Consider the following 22747-nt stretch of genomic DNA (forward strand, 5'->3'; position numbering starts at 1 on the left):
GAGTAAATGAGAGAGACTTGGAAATTGGGGAAAGTGAGATGGGAGTCAGGGGAGATGAAGAATGAGAGGTGTGGAGGAGGGAGTAGGAATTCTTTGGATTGGGAAGAGGAAGATAAGTAGATGTTCAAAAAACTGGTGACCTTAGATATACTTTTGGCTGCTTATCCAAACAGAAGTAAAACTCTCTAACTAGTGCTGGTGGAAAAACTCATACAATTTTCATGAAAATTTCATCCCTTTCTTTCCATCTAATTTCAAATGTCACTGACATTTTGAATTTCAATTTTCAACTTGTAGCTGTAGCTTTTTGAAAAAATGGTGAAAATTTTCATGATAATGTTATTGGTTTTCCATTGAAATTTAGAAATGATTAATTATGAAAATTTCACAAAATCCTATTCTGAACTTTTGTTTGTTCCGTATATCTATTTTACCACTTGAGGTATAGCGAATTCAATAGACAAAATGCTATGTCTCTTTAGCCCTAAAGAACACTATCTGCTCTTCCTTCTACTTTGCATCATACAGCTCCATCTGGGACCGCCAAGATCCGTTAGAACTAGGCAAGTAGAACATTTACCATACCTAGGTGGAAGAGAAGAGTTTGACTAACTGGTAGTTGCCAAATGGCCCAACCAGTTGTAGAAAACTAATTGTTAAATATCATGTCCTCTATAACTGAGATCCACAGCCCTCTGAATTTAATGGGAGTCTTTCCACTGGCTTCAGTGGGGTTTGGATTAGGTCCTGAAATATGTATACAATTAAAAATGCCAACTGATGGGGAAGGAGAGGCAAAAGTACAGATTGGTGGTGCTTATATTTTATTTACTTAATGTTTCCTGCATTTTGCCAACTGAGAAGAGGAACCTGGCTGCTGATCTGCAACCACAAAGGGTAATTAATCTCAGCTCTGGCTGGTTTAAATTCTGGCCAGATGAACAGGGGGAGAGATTATACATGGTTCTTAATAGTGGGCACTCCCCAAACCAGCCAATAGAAATGGTTCTACTGCTACCTAGCTGAGCTTTGCCTGGAATAAGGGGAGCAAGAAGACCCTTGATATTTTGCCAACTTCCTGAGTGCAGAAAAACTGGATTTGCTGAATTGGAAACTTTTCTACACCGTTATTGCAGTGTTTTGTCAAAAGGTCTTAGCACTTTCCCATTACTTCACATTTTTGGTACATGTTAATACCTCTGGCCTTTTTGGAAGAGTCTGATGGGCAAATGTGTTGGTCTTATTAGCAGACTTCTGCCCCTTTTTTTGTGAAGGACATCTTCATTAGAGAACTGCATGTGATGGAAATCAGCATGTTTTATGCAATTATGTGACAAATCCATTGATTAATTTTATAAGAAAGATCTTACACTCAATCCTGGATATCACTTCACTCCCCCTTTCCCACTGCCTACCCTTTGATTCCTCACCCCTAGAGGCAAATGCCTGAACTTTAATAGATGCAATTTACAATTGTCTCCTTGAGCTTCATAAATTTCTCCATCACACCCTGAACAAATATGCTTTTTTATTTGTTCTTCTGAACCTTCTGTTGAACAATCAGTTCTCTCCCAACTGCCATGTTTCTGTTTGAATCAAGGACAGATTCTTGTGAAAATAGGGGGGGAGGGGTTGTTTGGTTGGTTTTTTTATTTTTATTTCCTAGAAATGCTGAGATTTGGCTGCCCCTGAGGACTTTCCTACTGAAGTAGGTTTTAAAGGCAAAGCTGGGTGGCCCATTCCTTTTCAACTTTAACTGCTTCATTGTTTGCACAGAAAATCTACCTCTCCCTGCATCCCTCCCTAGGCGAGGGGGGGAAAAAAGTCCTATGCATCTCTCACTGTATATGGCACACAGGGCCTGAACTAGTAACTTAGGTACAAGTGATCATCATTTGATAAAAAGTGCAAGCAAAATAAAGTCCAGACCAGTAATATATATTCTTGGTACTTTAAAAGGGCCAGTTTCACAGAACTGTGAAAATAATTATCATCCAAATCATCTGGGAGGAAGAAATTAATCAGAAAAAAGTGAATGATAATTGGAATTGTTTAAGAACACTTTACTAGATGACCAAAAAGCAACATTAAAGGAAGAAGGCCATATTGGTTAAAAAACTGACCTGGTTTAGAGAGGAAGGGCTTGTGTACACTACCGCATGGGTCAATCTAAGCTATGCAGCTTCACCTACGTGAATAGCGTAGCTGAAGTCGATGTACTTAGGTCTACTTCACTGTGGTAAGTCGACAGCTGACGCTCTCCCATCGACTCCACTTGCGCTTCTCATTCTGGTGGAGTACTGGAGTCGACAGGAGAGCGCTCAGCAGTCGATTTATCGCGTCTATCGACCCCCACTGGATCAATCGCTGCCCGTCGATCCGGCAGGTAGTGTAGACTAGCCCGAAGTAAAGGCAGCTATAAAAAATTAAAAAATAATATATATAACAAATGGAAGAAAAGGAAAGTTGATAGTAATGAATATAAATCAAAAGATAGGAGTTGTAGAAAACTGATAAAGAAAGCAACGAGATAAAGGAGAAATCTATGCCCAGCAAAGTTCAGGATAGTAAGAAGAATTTTTTTAAAGTTATATTAGGTAAAAAAAAAAAAAATCCTGAAAACAGTCTTGGTGCATTACTAGATGGAAATGGTAGAATTATCAATAATAATGCAGAAAAGGCAGAAATGTACAATAAATATTTCTGTTCTGTATTTTGGAAAAAAAAACAGATGATATGTCATATATGATAACACTCTTTCCATTCCACTTAATATCACAAAAGGATGTAAAACAGCAGCTACTTAAGTTAGACATTAAAAAATCAGCAGGTTTGGATAACTTACATCCAATGTTTTTGAAGAGTTCCCTGGACCATTAATGTTGTTTTTCAACTAGTCTTGGAACACTAGGGTAGATCCAAAAGACCGGCAGAAAGCTAATGTGCCAATTTTAAAAAAAGATAAATGGGATGACCTGGGTAATTATAGGTCTGTCAGTCTGATATTGATCCCGGGCAATATAATGGAGCAGCTGATACAGGACTCATTTAATAAAGCATTAAAGGAGGGTAATATAATTAATGTCAATCAACATGGGTTTATGGAAAATAGACCCTGTCAAACTAATATGATATCTTTTTTTGATGAGATTACAAGTTTGGTTGATAAAGGTAAGAGTTGTTGATGTAATAGACTTCTGTAAGGCACCTGACTTTGTACCACAGGACACTTTGATTACAAAACAGTAATGATATAAAATTAAAATGGCACACAATAAATGGATTTTAACCTGACTAACAGATAGTTATCAAAATGTACCTGTAAATGGGGACTCATCAGCAAACAGGTATGTTTCTAGTGGGGTCTCACAGGGATTGATCTTGGCCCTATGCTATTTAACATATTTATTAAAAACCTGGAAGAAAACAAATAATGAAGCGGAATGGTCATTGATCTGGATCGCTTGGTACATTGGGCACAAGCAAACACTATGTGTTTTAATACAGCTAAATGTAAATGTACACATATAGGAACAAAGAAGGTAGGCTATACTTACATGTTGCGGGACTCTATCCTGGGAAGCAGTGACTCTGAAAAAGATTTGGGGATTGTTGTGGATAATCAGCTGAACATGACCTCCCAGTGTGATGCCATGGCCAAAAGGCTTATGCAATCCTTGGATAAACAGGGGAAACTTGAGTAGGAGTAAAGAAGTTATTTTACCTCTGTATTTGACACTTGTGTGACAGCTGTTGGCATATCATGTCCAATTCTGGTTTCCACAATTCAAGAAGGATGTTAATAAATTGGAGAGGGTTCAGTGAAAAGCCACAAGAACGATACATGATTAGAAAAGATGCTTTATATGATAGACTCAAGGAGCTGGAAGTTGAAGCTAGACAAATTCAGACTGGAAACAAGGCATACATTTTTAATAGTGAGAATAATTAATGATGATATGTCATTGAGTAGTTGCACTTGTTCATGCTTCTGTGTTTCTCCTGCAACAGTAACACAAAAAGAAACAAAAAACAAACAAACAAAAAAACCCCCAACCCACGGTATTCTCACAGTTTTTCATAGCGTGGACCATATCTTAGTGGACAGAATGTCTTATGGATACCTCCCTCCCACTTGCAATCATGTAACATCTACATGTGTACAGCATATCTCTTTATATATTAGGGCTAGACAAGAATTATTCCATGTAAGGTTTTTTTACTGGAGAATGCCAATTCATACAAATCAAAGCTGCAGGAAAGGGGCAGTTGTGACAAATTTCCTATTTAAAAAAATAATTGTTGTTTTTTTAAAAGGTTCAAAATTGTTGAATGTTTCAACATTTTCTAAGCTAAAGGATTCTGGGTTTTGGGTCAAAGAGACTTTTTGGTTTAAAATTTAAGTTAATTTATATTTTTAAAAATGTAAAAAAAAAAAAAAAAAAAGGTAAAATGGAAACAATATGTTTCAGTTGACCTGCCCCACATTTTTTCTCAGATTTTCAGTTAGTGAAAATTTGAAGATTGAACCTTTTCTTCCCAGTTCAGGATGGAAAACATTTTTGAAATCCAACAGTGTTGCCAACTCTTCTAATTTCATCCCAAGTCTCATGATATTTGGTGTTTTTCTTAAAGCCTCAATTCCTGGAATAAGATTATTACTTGAAAATCTCAGCTTTATTTAAAAAAAAAAAATTCTAGCCCTTCTGGGTACAGAACAAAGCTTGATGAAACCCCTAAACACTACAACATTAGGAGGAAAATAAAAAGGATCCTATTTTGGCATATATTTTATAATGTAATTTAGCAGGTGGTAACATGGAGGAGAATTAGAACCATGTGATGATCACCTGGTCTCAGCAGACCATCAGTGGCTCACAGACTACCCTGGGGGCATTATTGATATACAATATTGTAGGGAGTGTGGGCTGAATGGCAGCAGTTGTTTCTCCATCTGTGGGAGAGTTCTGCCACCCCAAGTTTCACTCCATTAAGGGGGTCTTGTATGAGACTGGCAGCAGAAGTAGCTCTCCTGAGACCAAGACGTGCTGTACACGTTTGCAGTGATGTTTGCGTTGGTGAGATATGCAGTCTAGAAACCTTAACTCAGCGTTAACAATGTTTTGAGGTGAGATGCGGGAGGGAATATATAAATTCAAGAGTAAAAAGAACATGTAAGATTTATCCTACCAGATCAGACTAATGGTCTGTTAGTCCAGTGTCTTTAGCAGCGGCCAGTACCTAACGTGTCTGACAAGGGTTAACGTTAGAACTGTCTAGAAGATGACAATTCCATTTTGCGGCAGCTCTGGACCTTTCTTTTCATTCCACATTGAAATGAAGCCAAGACCTTTTGAACGTTTTCATGAAAAGCAGAATTGTGTCATAACGTTTGGTTTGGGATCGAAACCAGAGTTTTTCGATTCGTGAAGAGAGGTAGTGATGTGTCTCTTTTTCTAGCTTTGTGTTAGGGCACCAGTCTGGGTGATGGAAGACCCAGGTTAAGAGCAGGTTTTTTTCATTCCAGATGACCGAATGAAGCAGAGCAGAAATTTAAACCTGGGTCTCCCACATCTCAGGCCAGTGCAACTGGACTATAAAGCTTTGGGCTCACACTCCCTCTTCCTCCAAAACAATCTGCCAGAGGACAACTTCATAGAAATCAATAGCTCTCCACACAAAACCGCATGTAATGACAAAATGATGTTCCAACCAGCTCTAGTTAAAACTCCTCCATTTCCCACCTACTTCCTTTATCAACTCCTGCTCACACCCAACATACGCCTGTGGTCTGATTCCTCCCCCACAATATATCAGCCCTTTGGTTGAGTTCCCTGAATTGGACTGCTAGTAAGTCCCCATTCTCTGTTCCTCTCTCTATCTCCTCCCCTCCCCTGGCCCTTTTCCTCTTCCCAGAAGGGATCCCTACCTTTGTTGATATTCCAGTTGCAGGACCTCAGCAGATGGGGCCCGGGCTGGCTGCAGTAGCACATCAAGTACACCATGGTGTGAACCTAGAGATGCCACAAAGATGAGATTTGAAGACAGCATCTAGCCCAGGAAATCATGAATGTTAACGGGGCTTTTTGGGGTCAGAATGCACCTCGGATGAAGTATCTAAACCTTTAAATAGGTGCAAGTGCAGTATATGGGTTGGGTTGAGATTCCAGTTGTTCTTATTTTTGCCCAAATCACTATCTAGTGCTCATGTATGCATAGGTGAAAAGCTTGTGCATTTAGCCACTGCATCAACTGGCCTGCTTGTAAGAGCCATTTTGGGAAAATTATCAATGGCTATTTGAAAACTTTTCATTGAACTATACAGTCAGCTTTCTCCATCCTGGTCGCTTTATGTACATTAACCCCCGTTCTCACTCTCCTTTCTTGATGTTAAAGGAAGCACAGAACTGCCTTGCAGTCTTGTGAAGCATAAGACATTTCAGCAGATGGCACCCTTTCTATACACATTTGTACCTATCCAGGTGTGTGTGTCTAACTGTGGTAAAGGTCACATTTCAGCATCATTTGGTGACAGGCCATGAATTTTAACCTGATTTTAATTAGACCGCTAACTTCCACTGCCAAGGAGAATAACATTAAACCCCAATGCAAAATAAAAGTGTGATCGACCCAGCCCTTTAGCAACACAATGAAGTAAACTGCAGTCTCATATACTGGTCTATTTTACTATGTCTGTTAGGGATGGGCAAACTGGAAATGGAAAGCATAGACTAAAGCTGCACACAAAAAAATCCTTTTTGTTCTTTTTTTTTTAATTATCCAAAAGTCTTTAAACCACCTACAGGTTCAAGTTCTGGATGAAGGCTGGGTAGAATGGAGGTCAGATCTTGGTTTTACTCCAGGGTATATACACTTAACAGAGATGCTGGAGTAGTTCTTACAGGTACTGCACCAGCACCATATATTCAAGAAGTCATCTGGAAGTGGATGGGGGCAGCCAGCACTAGGCCGAGGAGGGAAAGCAGGCTCAGCTCCTGATGTCAATGAACCTTGGTTGCTTTATGGTTTGCTCCAGGTGAAACTGATAGTTTTGGCTGAGTTTTGCTTTGCATTTTTGGAGTTTGGTTTTAAAACTAGAAATAAGCTGAACCAAAACCAAGGATCCAAGCTTCATGCCTCTTTAATGGGGAAAAACAATCTCCTGGATCCAAATACTCCAAACTGGAGGGTTCAAAATTTGTAGTGACTCAAAAATACCTTCCAAACAAGCTACCATGTAATTTGCAAGAATAACCAGAGGTTATGAGGAAATATTAAGAAAATAAACAAGAGTTTGGAAAGGGATATAAACCTTCATGCTTCAGGGCATAAGCTCAACTCTAACTTGTGGGGCTTAGGAGGAAACTGTCCTTGGGGGCAGGTCACCCCATAACTGCCAAGTGAAGGGTTTCTTACACTTTCCTGTGAATCAGCTGGTACTAGCCAGGGTCAGAGTCAGAGTCAGAACACTGGACTAGATGAAGCTCAGGTCTGATCCACTATGGCAAGTCCCAGGTTCCCATGTATGTGCATTAGGCTCCCAACTTACTGCATGCTCATATTATTAGCACCTTTCTCCTCCCTTTGCATGCCCCCTCTGTGTTGTCATCTCCATGTACTGTTCTTGTTTACACTATATTATAAACTATGCACTCTTAGGGGCATGGACCTATACAGGGAATAAATAATAACATAAAATAAGTCATTGTCATAAATAATAATAAATACTATAATGATACACCATTAATACATTCAATTAGTAATAAACTTTCCCCAAACTTTCAAGTATTTAGAATCAGTTTTTGGATTCAGACCATTATACACTTTTGCGCTGAAAACTCAAATCCCAAACCTAGATCAGGATCAAGGGATTTGGCTGGGGATCATCCATACTTAAAAAAACAGAGTGCGTATGGGGTTTGGAAGCCAACCCATTAAGAATGATTGAAACCCAAGAAATTGTTTGTAGGAATTCCAGCAGAGCAGAACCACCAAGTTTCCAACAGCTCTAATGCCTTTGAGGCAGCCTAACCATTTACTCCTTGTGTCACAGCAGCTTGGTTAGGCTCAGGGTGGAGAACAGCTCTGTGACCCCAACTGCATTGTGGATTCTTACCGCCCCTGTGAAAACCTCACTGGTCCTTGACCTCTTTTGCCTTCTCAAAGCCTTTTAAAAATATCGTATGTATATTTATTTTTCTTGTTCTCTTTCTATACCATGTCTGTATACTTTATATGTGGGAGCCTTCGCCCCTGGGCACTGTTTGTGAATAAATTTACTTGTTTGTCTCATAACCTTTTGGCATCTAGTGTCTCCACCAAATTATCACGCAAATCACTTGCCAAAAACATCTCTGCCCATAGCCCCTCTTTAAGCCACCTTTGTGTTTCCTTTATTCTGGGGCAATGCATAGGCCTGCCTAGCCTCTAGTGTAAGTTAGTCTCAGGTATCCTCTAAATTATGCTCTGCATCCCATGAGTCCCTGTTGGCCCTAGGAAGCAAAGAATGGATGAAATGCATGGCCCTCTGGCCATGTCCCCAGTGCCAGAAGCTGGGCTAGTGTAGGGAGCTCGTGCGAGCACTTCACCAGATGCGGTGGGGGATCCTCAGTGCAGGGGTTTTTCTTAAGTGCCTGTTTCTGCCCCCTTTAAGGCCCCTTTACACTGTGGCTCCTCTCTCTGCACCCTTTCCTCAGGAAACTCTACTTTTTCTTTTCTTCCTACAAATCCAGGTCCTGACTGCTACGGTGTGGATTCTGATAATGAGAGGTGCATCTGGCTATGCTTGCTATCTTCTGGTGCAGGTCGCAGGCTCTGTAGTAGCTTGCCACCAGAGGCCAATAGCAACGCTGCACTATTTGAGCCAGGGCTCTGCTTTGGGCAGCCCTCTGTTTTGACAAGTGTGTGCAACCAAGAGTATTTTGTTTCTTTACAGAGTACCATCTACAGAGCAACTAGCTCCACCTTTCTTTCCATCCTGGAGTAGGCATGCACCCTGAATGATATCCTGTAAGCTAGGGCATTAAATAGCTCCCAGAAGTTCAGTATCCCACAGGGTAGGGTGACCAGATAGCAAGTGTGAAAAATCGGGACGGGGGTTCGGGGTAATAGGAGCCCATATAAAAAAAAGCCCCAAATATCGGGACTGTCCCTATACAATCGGGACATCTGGTCACCCTACCACAGGGGCACACTATCTGCTATAGACCCTGCCACTTCCCACAAACCTGCCCATCAAGCCTTTTGTTTCCCTCCACCCCTTCCCCAGTCTGCTTTTCCTCTGGGAATTCATCATTGCAATTGTCTCTGTGGTCCCTGGGTATGTCATGCCCCCTTTTGGGGGGCTATATGGCCATCATGCCTCTTACGAAGGCCAGCTTTTGAGTTTCTCGGCTGTACATTTCTTTAGGCTAAGAGCATTGTCCAGTGTCTTTAATTTGCCAAACTGTCACCATTCATCCCGCTAGCCTGCTCCATCCCTGTACTCTTGATAGTCACTCCTTCTGTAGTCCCTTTTTCTGCACCATCCAGCTTACATGCATTACCGGATCTATCTCCTTGGATGTCAAGTTATAGTTACCAAGGAAAGATGTACAGAACAGACTTCCCCTCTGTGCTTCACTCCCTGGGAGCAGAATAGTGTTATGGTCTGTGGCTAGTTTGTACTTCCCTATCTGGCAAATTCCCTATTGGTCAACTTTCTATGTGTGCATTTGCATTTTGCCATAAAACCTTTAGGAGTCTGGCTTGCCATTGGCTTGGCAGCACTGGCTGATTTTATCTTAAGCTAATGCTTCCTTGCCTATGTCCAGACTTCAAAAAGCCAGAGCTCTATCAGCTTTTCAGTACCAGCAATTCTGCTATATGAGCTGGAATATTGCTCCCTGACCCTCACCCATTTACTAAAGAGCTTTGCCAAGCAGTAAAGCTTGTCAGAAAATGTACCTGTCCCCCCACCCCCATGGAAAATTTTGACAAAAATAAAAAAAATGTTTGTTTTCATAGACATTTTCATCAGACAAGTTCAACTTTTCATCAGAAAACCAAAAATGTTTTGGTTGTGGGACAAAAACTTAAAAAAAACTTTAAAAATTTCAAGGAAGGCAGATACTTTCTGCAAAAAAATTTCATTTGCCCCAACAGCTAATTTTCCAGCAAAAAAAGTTTCAATGGAGACTTTGTGACTGGCCCTAGCAAGTGGCTCAATTCTTCTCTTGGGATTTCTGTGTTGCTAATCCCAGCACTACCACTGGAAGGCCTTTGTGTTGGTGTCACTATTCTTGGCAGGATTACCTCCGAGACGACTTTGTGCTTTCAGCTCATCTATGAGTGTGACGGGACGCACCCCCATCCCACTTGTGCAAAGGCTAACTAGCATGCCTGCACTCAGGCAGCGTCAATTAGGCATACCAGCAGAACATGGTCCACCTTGGGAAGTGGAGCTTAAAAGGATGAGTCTGGCCACAGAAAGTGGGGGGGAGGGGGAGTTTTCCCAGGCGAAGGGAAGCTGCCAGGGACTGCTAGTGAGCTCCAGTAGCAAGGGAAGCTCAGCCTGAGGCAGCTGCTAACCTTTTCCTTCAACTCCTTCGGTCTGGGGCAGCTTGACACTACAAGCTCAATATAAGCAAAGGCCCTGGAGGGCTGCTTCCAGCCAGCACCCTGCTGTGGGTCTTGGAAAGTGCCACCAGGGGCGCGAGACAAGGGGACTGTAAACTGGGCTCTGAAAAGGCCCAGGAGTGACCTGAACTTCTGCCAGGAACAGTCAGATTGCCCAGGAGTAAGGGGTCCCGTAGGGGCCCTGGGGCAAAAGACTCAAAAGTACTATGGCTGAGCCAGAGCTGAGGATCAGCAAGATACTCCTTGTATCATGTGGCCATCTTAACATTCCAGCCTTCTGCACCATTCCGAGCGTGATATGGTGTGAAACATCACTCCATTATTCCGTGCTTGGATGCTGGTGTTGTCCCCTGTCACCCTCTCAGATATAGTGAGGGAGCACTAATTATTGTCCTTGGCTATCAGCCAAGTCACCAGAAGTTCCTTTATCACCATGTCAGCTGATCTCAAGTCACCTGTGCCTCTCATATCCTTCTTCTATCACCTCTCAGCCTCCTTCCACCTCCTTTCCGTCTTATCCTTGTGAGAGTTGCCTTTATTCTGACTAATAGGGGGGAATGTTACGACTTGGATTCTTCCTTCTCTCCAGCACAAAGACCAGTGCGTGGCTGCTGTTTTCCTCTTCAGGGCTGGAGTATAGTGGTATTGTCACCTCAGACCTTTGGTTAGACTGTTTCATTCTTCAATTGGCAATCACTGGTTTTACTTGGGGCATGGCCTTGGCCAGTAAGTTAGTCTTTAGTCTGATTGCGTCATTGCTAGCCCCTCCAAAAGATGCATCCCATTCTTGACAAAGGCCTTCATTGCTATTGCTGCTGCAGAGTGCTCAGAAGCGTCAGAGGAACTGAAAGGCTTCAGAAGCTTGGAAGTCTGGCTGAGAGTGGACAGAGAAAGAAGATCTCTGGGAGGGAGGGAGGCAGAGAAAGAGAGCTCCATAGCCAATCAGGATCAGGGCCTCATTGTGCTAGGTGCTGTTTGTGCACAGTCAGGAGACAGCCCTTACCCTGATGAGCTTACAATGTAAAGAGTCAGGACAGACTAAGGAAGTATTATTATCCCCATTTGACAGATGGGGAACTGAGGCAGTTGCCCAAGTTCAGACAGGCAATCAGTGCAGAGCCAAGACTTGAATGCAGGTTTCCAGTCCTGTGCCTTAAACAATAGACCATCCTTCCGCTTCAATCCAAGCTCATTTCATAGTGCCATCTGGTCCCCAAGAAATCCTTTGGCATTTGTTACCATTTCAGATACAAAGATCTAGTGCAGGGCTTTGTTTTTATCCAGGCAGCGGCGTTCATTCCATCTAGCCCGAGGGGTGGGGCATTATATTGCTTCATGCTCATTAGACAGCGCCCAGTTGTGAACGTGTGAGGAGGTGGAGGATCAGATAAAGCCTGGAAACATGCCATATGTGGGACATGCTCAGGAAGCCCCTGGGATCACTGGAATTAAGCTTTAACATATTCTGAGCAAATATTGTCCTAGCCTGGTTCTGAGAATTCTCTGTGTGCCTTTTCTTGTGGAATCAGAGGCATGGAGCGGGCACCCAGCCAGGTGCTCTGGCTCAATACGCTGGGGCTTGGCAGCAGGTTCTTGTCAAGGATTTGGACCTATGGCTTTAGCACCCAGTATCTTCTTCTGAATTGGTCTCCAGATGTAATCCAGTCATTTGATAACAACATGGCCTCTTCGCAAGCTGCTGCCACTGCAAGGAACACCTTGAAAGCCACGTTCCTGAAAAACAACACTGCTCATAGGTGTTGCGGGTAAGAGATTACCCCCCTCTCGCCACACACACTCTTTTGGATTTGTTTTGACTCCCCAGAGTGCAAAACTTAAAGGAAAAAAAGTGCCTTTTCCCTGCTGCTGAGTTGTATGTATTTGCTGTGGTCTGCCCACTCTATGGCATCACCACTGTCCCAGGGTGCCTGAGCCTGTTCGCGCGCCATCTCTGCTGGCCTACGGAAGATCTAATGGCTCAGAAGTGGCGTAGCTCCCGGAGCTGAACTCATAGGGACAGACTGAGCATTGCAAAGGAGTGGGAATAAAGGTGTGTCTCTCTCCCCCCCCCCTGCGCGCACACACACACACACACACTCATAATGAATAACACTGCCAGAGAGGGCCTCTTCACAAGCTCCTCACTGGAACCCCTGCTGCAGGGGGAACTTCAAGATGGAGTGGGGGTTATACTGAAGGTGGAAGGGGGATGGATCAAGGGCAGAGGAGGTGTGACCAGGGCAGTCTAGTGCCCAGGTGATTGTTGGTTGCAGCAACAAAGAAGGGAGGGTAGTCATGAGCACAAGTTAGGGGAGCCTAGTCTGTGCCAGTGTCTGATCCAGCCTCTGGCTGCTGCTGAATAGAGAAAGCGCAAAGCCTTCTATCTCGGTCCCTGCACTGGCCATAATGCTATATAACTCATGGATCAGTATGTGTTATATGTCCCCACCTGTCCCTGAGCCACAGAGAATGGGACTCTATTAAAGCTCTCAGTAAAAGAGGCTGTCTCTTTAGCTGAAGCCATAGATGCATGTTTTTTAGCCCTGGAGGTCCCCGGTTCAATTCCTGGTGTCTGCCATAGGAAGATTTTCCTCTCCATGTCTTGGAGGCACTCAGCTACTGCATCGTCTCCTTCCTCCTGCCTCTTCACTGGCTGGTGACATGGGGACGACTCAGGTGGTAGAATATGAAGTGAGACCAGCAGGAGGAGCTGGTGACCGACTGGGGAGTTTCTAGGGTTCTAAGTCTTTCCTCCAGTAGGTGGAGCAGCACTGGCAACTGGTGTGAAAAGAATTGTCCAAGCTGGGCGATCCCTTTCTGCCTCCTTGTACAGGAAGATTTCTTCTCTCGCTGGTTCTCCCTGTCCTTCAGGGGGGCAAAAGAGGCTGGGGTTCTCAGTCTTCTACAACCAGGACATCTTTTACATAAAGGATCTGCTTCCTGCCAGCACCCCTGAGATCTGGCCGGGCCCCATCTCCCACTTGGCAAGGTGGGAAGGGCAGGGCGGTTGTGACCTCCAGGCAGAGAACGTCTGTTTCCCTCTCATATATTTTCATTCTTTGTTCCCCTGCTCCTTCTGTTTATTTCTATGACTGTGTGCAATGAGATCATCACAACAAAATTAAACCTTTGAAAATAGATTTGTTTAATTTCAGTTTTGAAAAACTGGTCCAAAATGTCCTTTTGGTTAGGTGCCATCTGTTTGCTGCTGTTGTCTGAAAAAGGGTGTCTTATTATGTCAAATTGGACCATCTAATTGCACATAAGATTGAATAAGTACTATTTTCAAGCGACTCCCTTGAAATTTAAAAAAAATATATTTAGAAAATTCTTTCTGGGAAACCTGAGGAGGTTGGATTTTTTGCCACCAACAGATGCAAAATCTTGACATTTGATTTGGAAACGGCCATTTGCTAAAAATGCCATTAAAATGGCCTGCAGCAGAACTGCAAGAAATAATGGTAAGGAAAGACCATGAAGGAAGAACATTGCCATGTTCACACAGCCTTACTTATTTCCCCCAAGTGAGGGTGCTTTGGGAGGTATTATTACATCATAAACAGGCTGAAGAATAGAACTGGTTGAACTCTGCAAAAATAGTGATGACCAATATCTCTTCAAATTCCAAACTCCACTTCCAGTCAGAGATGTTCAGAGCCATGAATATTCACTTCTTGGGAAACATTCTTCACGTAAAATGGGTTTTGTTTGCAAAATGTTTGGGGAATAGGGGTTCTTTAGTCTAATGCCTCTATTCTATGGGAATAAAGGTACTTTGTAGAGGAGGGTGACACAGGGCCAGGTATGCTGGTTCCCCTTACACTCGGGGAACCCCCAACTAGCGGTTTAGGTCTGCTCTAGGGCCCAAAGCAGAACAAAGGGGACATGGTGGGGCTCAGAATGGAACCCCATGCGTAAAGACTATACTGTACCCTAGGAGTCTGTGGAAAGTGTCTGAGGCTGAGAACCAGAAGAGGCCATGGGAGCTAGTGGATTTCGGAGTTGATATGGCAGGCTTTGTGGGTTGGTGAGTTAAGGCCAAAGAGCTTTATTTTTGAGGATGGTACGGGGGTGGAATAGCTGTGAGAACAATTTTGCTGCTGACTGGTCTAAGGAATGTGTCCAAACAGCTTTAGATGTATTCTCCTGAGCATGCTAATTATATTCACTGTCTGTTCTAATTGGTCCTACATTGAGTTAACGGGGACTATTCGTTCCCATGGGATGTACGCTACAGTAATTCAGAATGGCCTGTAGATTGTTGATTGCAAGAAAAGCTTTGTTAATCATTGTCCCCGGTCTGTGTCCTTTCTCACAATCTCATGCAGAGTATCCAGAGGAGAAGTGGAGTTTGATATAAGTCACAGTGGCACACCATGGGCTGGATAACTTTCTCCCTTGGCAACAGATGAATGGCAGGGCCTTCCCGGCACAAATAACCAGCACAACATGGTGGGCAAAAACGGTGAGGAAGGTTGGTCTTGTGGTTAAGTTGTCAGCCTGGGCCTGGAGAGATTGAGCTCAATTCCTGGCTCTGCCCTAATCTACCTGTGTGAACTTGGGCAAGTCACATGGAGCCAGTCAGCTACCCTGCACCCAAGAGATGGGGTCAGGTGTTCAAAAGAACTCAGTTCCCATTCAGCCACCAAAAAAATTGGCAACATTTTCCAAAAAGTGCTGCAACTCCCTTTGTGACACTTATGGCCAGGTTTTCAGAGCTCAGCACCCAGTGCTCATTTAGTTTGGTGCCTAGTTGGGAAAGGGGCTCTTGAAAATCTGTCCCTTGATTTTTCTGTGCTTCAGTTCCCCCTCTGTAACAGGGCTAATAAATCCTTCCTTTCTCTCACATTTTGTCTGTCTTGTTTACTTAGATTGTAAGCTTCTTGGGACAGACTGACATTTTCTGTAGGGTAAATACAGCGCTTAGTACAACAGGGCCCTGATAGTGGTGGAAATCTCTATGCCCCACTGCAATACAAATATGAAAGTGCATGGAAGCAGGGAGTGGGGGCAGTGGAAGGTCCATAAGTTGATACATGCAAAACCATTACACCTTCTACATTTTTAGCTCAAGACAAAAACAAGAAGGTCTTTTTCTTTGCAAAGAACATATGTGAAAAAAAATTTCATCCCCCATCAGCGAAACCAGTAGGAGGTGGGAATGTTTTCAAATAGCTCTGTCCACTAATAGTTGTCTTCTGTGTTAACTACACGCTCCCACCAGTTGAGTCAAGTATATAAAATATCCCACTGGCATGCAGCTGAGATCCCACTGAGGGACCGTCTTCTTCTCTTGTGCTGGTTTGTCAAAGAGCAGGCAAACTGCAGCTCAAGTTATTGCACGGTGGTCAGTGTTAGTGTGATAAAATAAGGATTTAATCCAAGTTTTAGGTTAATGTTCTCCTTAAAATGTTGAAGACTAAGGAAAGCAGAGCAGGGGGAGGGCCAGGGAAGAATTTTCAGATGTTTTCAATTACCCTAGGAAAAGAGGGAGGGCATCTGGTCTAGAGGTTAGCGCAGGGGAAGAGGAATGAGTTTGACTATACAGTGCTTACCTGCCTTTGAATGAAGCACACTTCAAAAGTGAGCAGCGTTGCTATTTTAGGAAAAGTTTATGCCAATGACATGATCATTGACAATCACATTATAGGGATACATGATCAAATAATAAACATTTTGATGGCTCTTTACATTTTAAAGATACTGTACAACTACTGGCCAATTAAGCTTCACAATGGGCCTGATTCTCAGGTACTCGAAGGCCCCTTTACATGGCTTGGGTGGTGCAAAAGGGCCTTAAATTGGCTCTGTCTGGCCATGTGTTATTACCCAGGTGTGGAAATTCCGGCATAGACCAGGGGCCTGATTTTCAGAGGTGCTGAGCTATCCATGTTTCTTTCTTCTTTCCCCACATTGTCTCAGCTCACCTCCTCTCATTATCCTTCTCCATCTCTTTCATCTATCCTTCCGTCCCTACCTCTCATTCTCCTCTCCTCCACCTTAATAATACTTAGTCCATCACGTTTCAAAGAACTATGCAAACCTTAACTAAAGAACCCTCCCAGCACCTCGTTGAGGTGTATAGCTTATCCTCATTTTACAACAGAAGATATGGAGACACAGAATCAAGAGACTTGCCTAAGGCCACAGAGGAGATCAGTGGCAGAGCTAGAATTAAAACTCAGGAGTATTTGACTAAGTGTCCCAAAACCAGACCGATGCATGACACATGATAAAGCTTTGGTTATAGGATGTGGCACAAGGAATATTAGGAAGAGTTGTTACATACTTGTGTAACCCACAAGGATTATTGCCCTCTAGTAGCAGGTCCACGTAACAGGCTGATGAGTCCATTATAGGTGCCTATAATGGGATGTATTTCTTTAGCTCAACTGATAGAGGCTCATCCTTTTGGTGCTGAAGGTCCTGCTTTCATATTCCAGTGATAGCCCAAGAAGGGCTGGTTGCACATGCTCCTGAAAGGTCAGTTTTTAAAATGTTACTGTTCAGCCACTGCACTTATGTTTAAAGATACTACAATTCCAAAAGACCAATCATGTCCCCATCAGGTTTCTTTGGCTCCCTTCTCCTTGCTCCATTCTGCCTCCCTCTTTACTTTCTTTCCCATCCACTTTACTCCTTCTCTCGTTAACGATCCCCCAACCACCTCACTCCATTCTCTGTCCTCCACCCCTCCTCACCAGTTGTCCCAATCAGCACAAGAGGTAGCTATGTGCCTTCTAGCCTGCTCTTATCTAGTCACATCATGTTCCCCTAAGGGAATTTTTGGCTTGGGATTTTGTGTGTGTGTATGTTTTTATATGCTTTTATTTTTATCAGAGAGGGGATAGAGAGTACATAATGTCTTCAGGCCATGAGATTACATAGCAGATAAGGGAGAGGCAGATGTAATACAATCACTCCAGGCCATGAAGTTTATGTTGCTAACATCGAAAGCACTTGGAATGTAACAGGTAAAATTGCTTCCAACCCCTATGCAAGCACCTGATTTGTGTCAACAGATCCAAGTTGAGATTTCAATGTTAATGTGCTGGCAGCTAAGGGTAAAATCCGTGGCTTTCCCTCAATTTCTGTTCCTCGCCTGCTTTCTTGTTTCACTTGTCCTCCATTCTTTTCTGACTCTTCTCCATCTGCTCCTCCTTCTCTCTTCACCTTTTATCTCTCCATCTCTGATTTGAAGGTATGGTTCTGTACTTGGATTCTCAACCTCTCAACTCAATTGTAATTTCCTCAGGGCAAGAATTTACTTGACTTCTATAAAGTGCCAGGCATGCCTATGGCACTATAAAAATAGTAATGCTATAGCAAAAATAGCAGGCCCATGTTGAGGCCAAGAACTTTGCTAGATTCAAAAAGGGACTGGACATTTATATGGGTAACAAAAATATCCAGATTTATATAGTGTGATAGACCCAGACCAGTTGGGAACAGCAGAGTAGTAGAAGGGAGATATACTGGCCACTGGATACGCAGTTTTCTGTTCCCTGAGTGACCAGAGCAGGGGCTGCTCCAGGCTAATAGACCACCTGACTCCAATTAACCTGCTAAGAGTCAGGTGAGGCAGTTAAGCACCTGACTCTAATTAAGGCCCCTCTGATGCTGTAAAAGGGCTCACTCCAGTCAGGCCAGGGGGAGCCAGGGAGCGGAAGTGTGTGTGAGGAGCTGGGAGCAAGAGGTGTGCAAAAAGCTGAGAGTGAGTAGGCGTACTGCTGGAGGACTGCGAAGTACAAGCGTCATCAGGAGGAAGGTCCGGTGGTGAGGACAAAGAAGGTGTTGGGAGGAGGCCATGGGGAAGTAGCCCAGGGAGTTGTAGCTGTCGTGCAAATGTACCAGGAGGCACTCTAGACAGCTGCAGTCCACAGGGCCCTGGGCTGGAACCCGGAGTAGAGGGCGGGCCCGGGTTCCCCCCAAACCTCCCAACTCCTGATCAAACACAGGAGGAGTTGACCTGGACAGTAGCTTCTACCAGAGGGGAAGGTCTCTGGACTGTTTCCCGACCCACAGGGTAAATCTGTGAGGCGAGCAAACCCGCCAATAAGCGCAGGACCCACCAAGGTAGAGGAGGAACTTTGTCACAATAGTTAATGCTAACAATATTTTTAGAAAGAGATTAATAAAAGCCTCTCATGCCACAGGGTTTAAGACCATCTCTAACTATTAGAGATTAGGATTATTCCACATCTACCCAGTGTAGAGGCTTCATCAACCTTCCTGTGAAGCATTTGGTGCCGGCCAGTGTCAGAGACAGGTTATTGGACTAGCTGGACCATGGGTCTGATGCAGTGTGGCCATTCCAATGTTTCTATGTTCCTAGAAATAACGTGCTTACATCTGCGACAGAATTCTGTGTGTTTAAATTTTATCCCAGGCCTCCAGCAAGTGGACAGACCAGCAGAGGTTCAATATGTTCTCATGGGTTAAGGATTACTATGTTTCCCAAATATTGTGAGATGACAGATTAAATGGGGCAGTCCAGAGTACTCCAAACACGGTGTGCAGAGTCGCGGACATTCCCTAAACATGATATCAGACCAGCACAATGTCATCTCTCATTGTGTTGTTAAGATTGCTTTGCTTTGTGAAGCAAAATCATGATGGCGCGAGGATGAGTTTGTTTTCTTGTGACAAACATAAAAATGGCCCTTACTACTTCCCGTCATCTAAACTAAGTTGGTAGGTCTAATATTCTTCTAAGCATGCCAGATTTTATAGTGGCTCTGACAGGACCTGATCCAGTGCCCCTTGAAGCCCTTTTGATCAGGCTGATAAGGAGAAATTGTGGTTCTACTCCACCAATATCCATCAATGTAGTGATCAAATCTGACTGGTGTAGTAGAGATAAAGTCGCTGTAACCAAACAATGTCACAGGATCAATGTGTCTCAGTTGAAAAATATTGTCTTATCTCAGAGTCCTGTGGCACCTTTAAGACTAACCGATGTATTGGAGCATAAGCTTTCGTGGGTGAATACCCACTTTGTCAAACGCATGTAATGGAAATTTCCAGAGGCAGGTATAAATATGCAGGCAAGAATCAGTCTGGAGATAACGAGATTAGTTCAATCAGGGAGGGTGAGGTCCTCTGCTAGTAGTTGAGGTGTGAACACCAAGGGAGGAGAAACTGCTTATTTCCTTGTGTGGATATCGTAATTTTGAGAATGCTTGGTGAAGATCTTGTAGGTGTTGGTTGTACCTCAGTTATCCACACAAGGAAATAAGGAAACAAATCAACAGAGCCAGACGTACACAGAAGCCTCCTGCTACAAGACAAGCCCAAGAAAGAAACCAACAGAACTCCACTGGCCATCACCTACAGTCCTCAGCTTAAACCTCTCCAATGCATCATCAGTGATCTACAACCCATCCTGGACAATGATTCCTCGCTTTCACAGACCTTGGGAGGCAGGCCAGTCCTCGCCCACAGACAGCATGCCAACCTTAAGCATATTCTTACCAGCAACCACACGCCGCACCATAACAACTCTAACTCAGGAATCAATCCATGCAACAAACCTCGATGCCAACTCTGCCCACATATCTACACCAGCAACACCATCACAGGACCTAACCAGATCAGCTACAACATCACCGGTTCATTCACCTGCACGTCCACCAATGTTATATATGCCATCATGTGCCAGCAATGCCCCTCTGCTATGTACATTGGCCAAACTGGACAGTCACTACGTAAAAGGATAAATGGACACAAGTCAGATATCAGGAATGGCAGTATACAAAAACCTGTAGGAGAACACTTCAACCTCCCTGGCCACACAATAGCAGATGTAAAGGTAGCCATCTTACAGCAAAAAAAAACTTCAGGACCAGACTCCAAAGAGAAACTGCTGAGCTTCAGTTCATTTGCAAATTTGACACCATCAGATCAGGATTAAACAAAGACTGTGAATGGCTAGCCAACTACAAAAGCAGTTTCTCCTCCCTTGGTGTTCACACCTCAACTGCTAGCAGAGGACCTCACCCTCCCTGATTGAACTAACCTCATTATCTCCAGACTGATTCTTGCCTGCATATTTATACCTGCCTCTGGAAATTTCCATTACATGCATCTGACGAAGTGGGTATTCACCCACGAAAGCTTATGCTCCAATACATCTATTAGTCTTAAAGGTGCCACAGGACTCTCTGTTGCTTTTTACAGATCCAGACTAACACGGCTACCCCTCTGATACTTCTCTTATCTCAGGCTCTAACTTTTATCTAGCATCAGGAAACTGATCTTGGAATGACGATGTTCTAGACCCCTTAGACATTCTCTCTCTCAAATATGCAATGTGTATTTTCCAGTCACCAAACTGGCTGATTTGCATGACATTTAAAATATATTGTATATACGATGCGTCGGAGTATTCTGTCACAAATATGTATTAACACAAACAAAAATTACATTTAGTGACAAGCATAGGTTTCATCACACCACACCCCGCCCACCAGAAACCTTAACAGCACAGAAATATGAAGTTAAGGGGAAAATCTCTAGCATTTTTTGTTTGCCGCCTCCACATCGCCTACAATGCTATTAATAATACACTCCTGCACTCCATAAGGCACTCACATCCAAATTGCGCACTCATACAAAATCTTAATGGTGAATTTATAGATTCAAAACATATTGTGCCACATTGAGTCAGCACATTCTATAATAAATTATGTTAAAAAACTAAATTAAAAGAACAGTAAGGTTGCAAAGACGAGCGCTCCAGAGTTAGGAAATGCCAGACTTAAGTTGCTCCCTTCTTTGTATGCATTATGATAGTCTTTAATTACACGATCACATACTATTTTTTCCACAGGACTCCTACCTTATTTAGCAAATGAGTAGTTATTTGAGATTTTTTTTTATACTCATTCAGTATATGGCCCCAGGCCTTATTTTTTCTATACACTGTCCAAACTCTGCACTATTAATTTCCTTTTGAAAAGGTGCTCTCACCAAACTATCAGAATACATCACAAGCACTGACACAAACATTAATTAATTTATCCTCACAACATATCTGTGAGATTAGCTGTTATAATTATCCCCACTTTACAGCCGGAGAACTGAGGCACAGAGAGATTAAGGCAAAAATTGTCAGACATTTCTACAAATGTTGTGTGCCCGATTTGAGATACGCAGGCTTTGATTTTTACAGAACACTTACCTTTTTGATAGCACTTTCTACGTTCCAAGAACAGCTCCCATTGACTTCAGTTACAGTTGTGGGTGCTCAGCACCACTGAAAATCTAACCCTATGTATTCTGGGCACACAAAAATTGAGGCACACACACTTAGTGGCCATGGACAAGCTTAATTCTGGCATTTCCTATTTTCTGAGTGCTTGACCTTGAAGTCTTAATGTTCTTTTAATGTAGCTTTTTATACAATATATGTTAAAGGCAAACATTTAGTTTAATGTAATGTGCAGTATGCACAGTTAAAAATCACAAATGAGCAGGAAGTTAAGATTCCAACAGCAAGGTTAATTCAACCACACCACAAATCCTGTATTCTTAGAGTATGTGAGAAAATAAAACAATGTGTATTAAGCTATATATTTAACCAGAAAAAATATGTATACAAAATACTACAGCACTAGTCAAGTAACACCATGTTGGCATCTTAGTGTTTGCACTCCCTGACTTCTCATTATTTTAACGGGGGGGGGGGGGGGGCAGAGTGGACCCCTGTTGGACATTCATGTGTCCTAGGGACTGAGGGCCAGGAAAATCCATGAGACCCTTATAGAACTTCCTCTGCATATATCCGTCAGGGGGCACTTGTCCACCTCTCCTTCAGGAAGTATTTAGGGGTCCAGGTCACAAACCCTGTGAAATCCTCAACATACACTGGGGTGTAGATCATCTGCTGAGACTCTCCATGCCCCTGCATGGTCCTGTCCCCATTGTGGCTCTGCTGTCCCATTGGAGTTCTCCCTGGCCTCTAAGATCACCCATTTAAAGGAGTTCCCTGGTGCACAAAGTGCCCTGAAGAAAAGTTAATACAGCTTCACCAGAACAAAAGTTCACCTTTTGACAGAGACTGAGTCTGGAAAATGTCAGCCTAAAAGGTGAATCTAGCAAAGGAGCGTGTGAATTCAAAGAGTTATAG

This window comes from Emys orbicularis, chromosome 4 (assembly GCF_028017835.1).
Source record: "Emys orbicularis isolate rEmyOrb1 chromosome 4, rEmyOrb1.hap1, whole genome shotgun sequence".
NCBI classification, from domain to species: Eukaryota; Metazoa; Chordata; order Testudines; family Emydidae; genus Emys; species Emys orbicularis.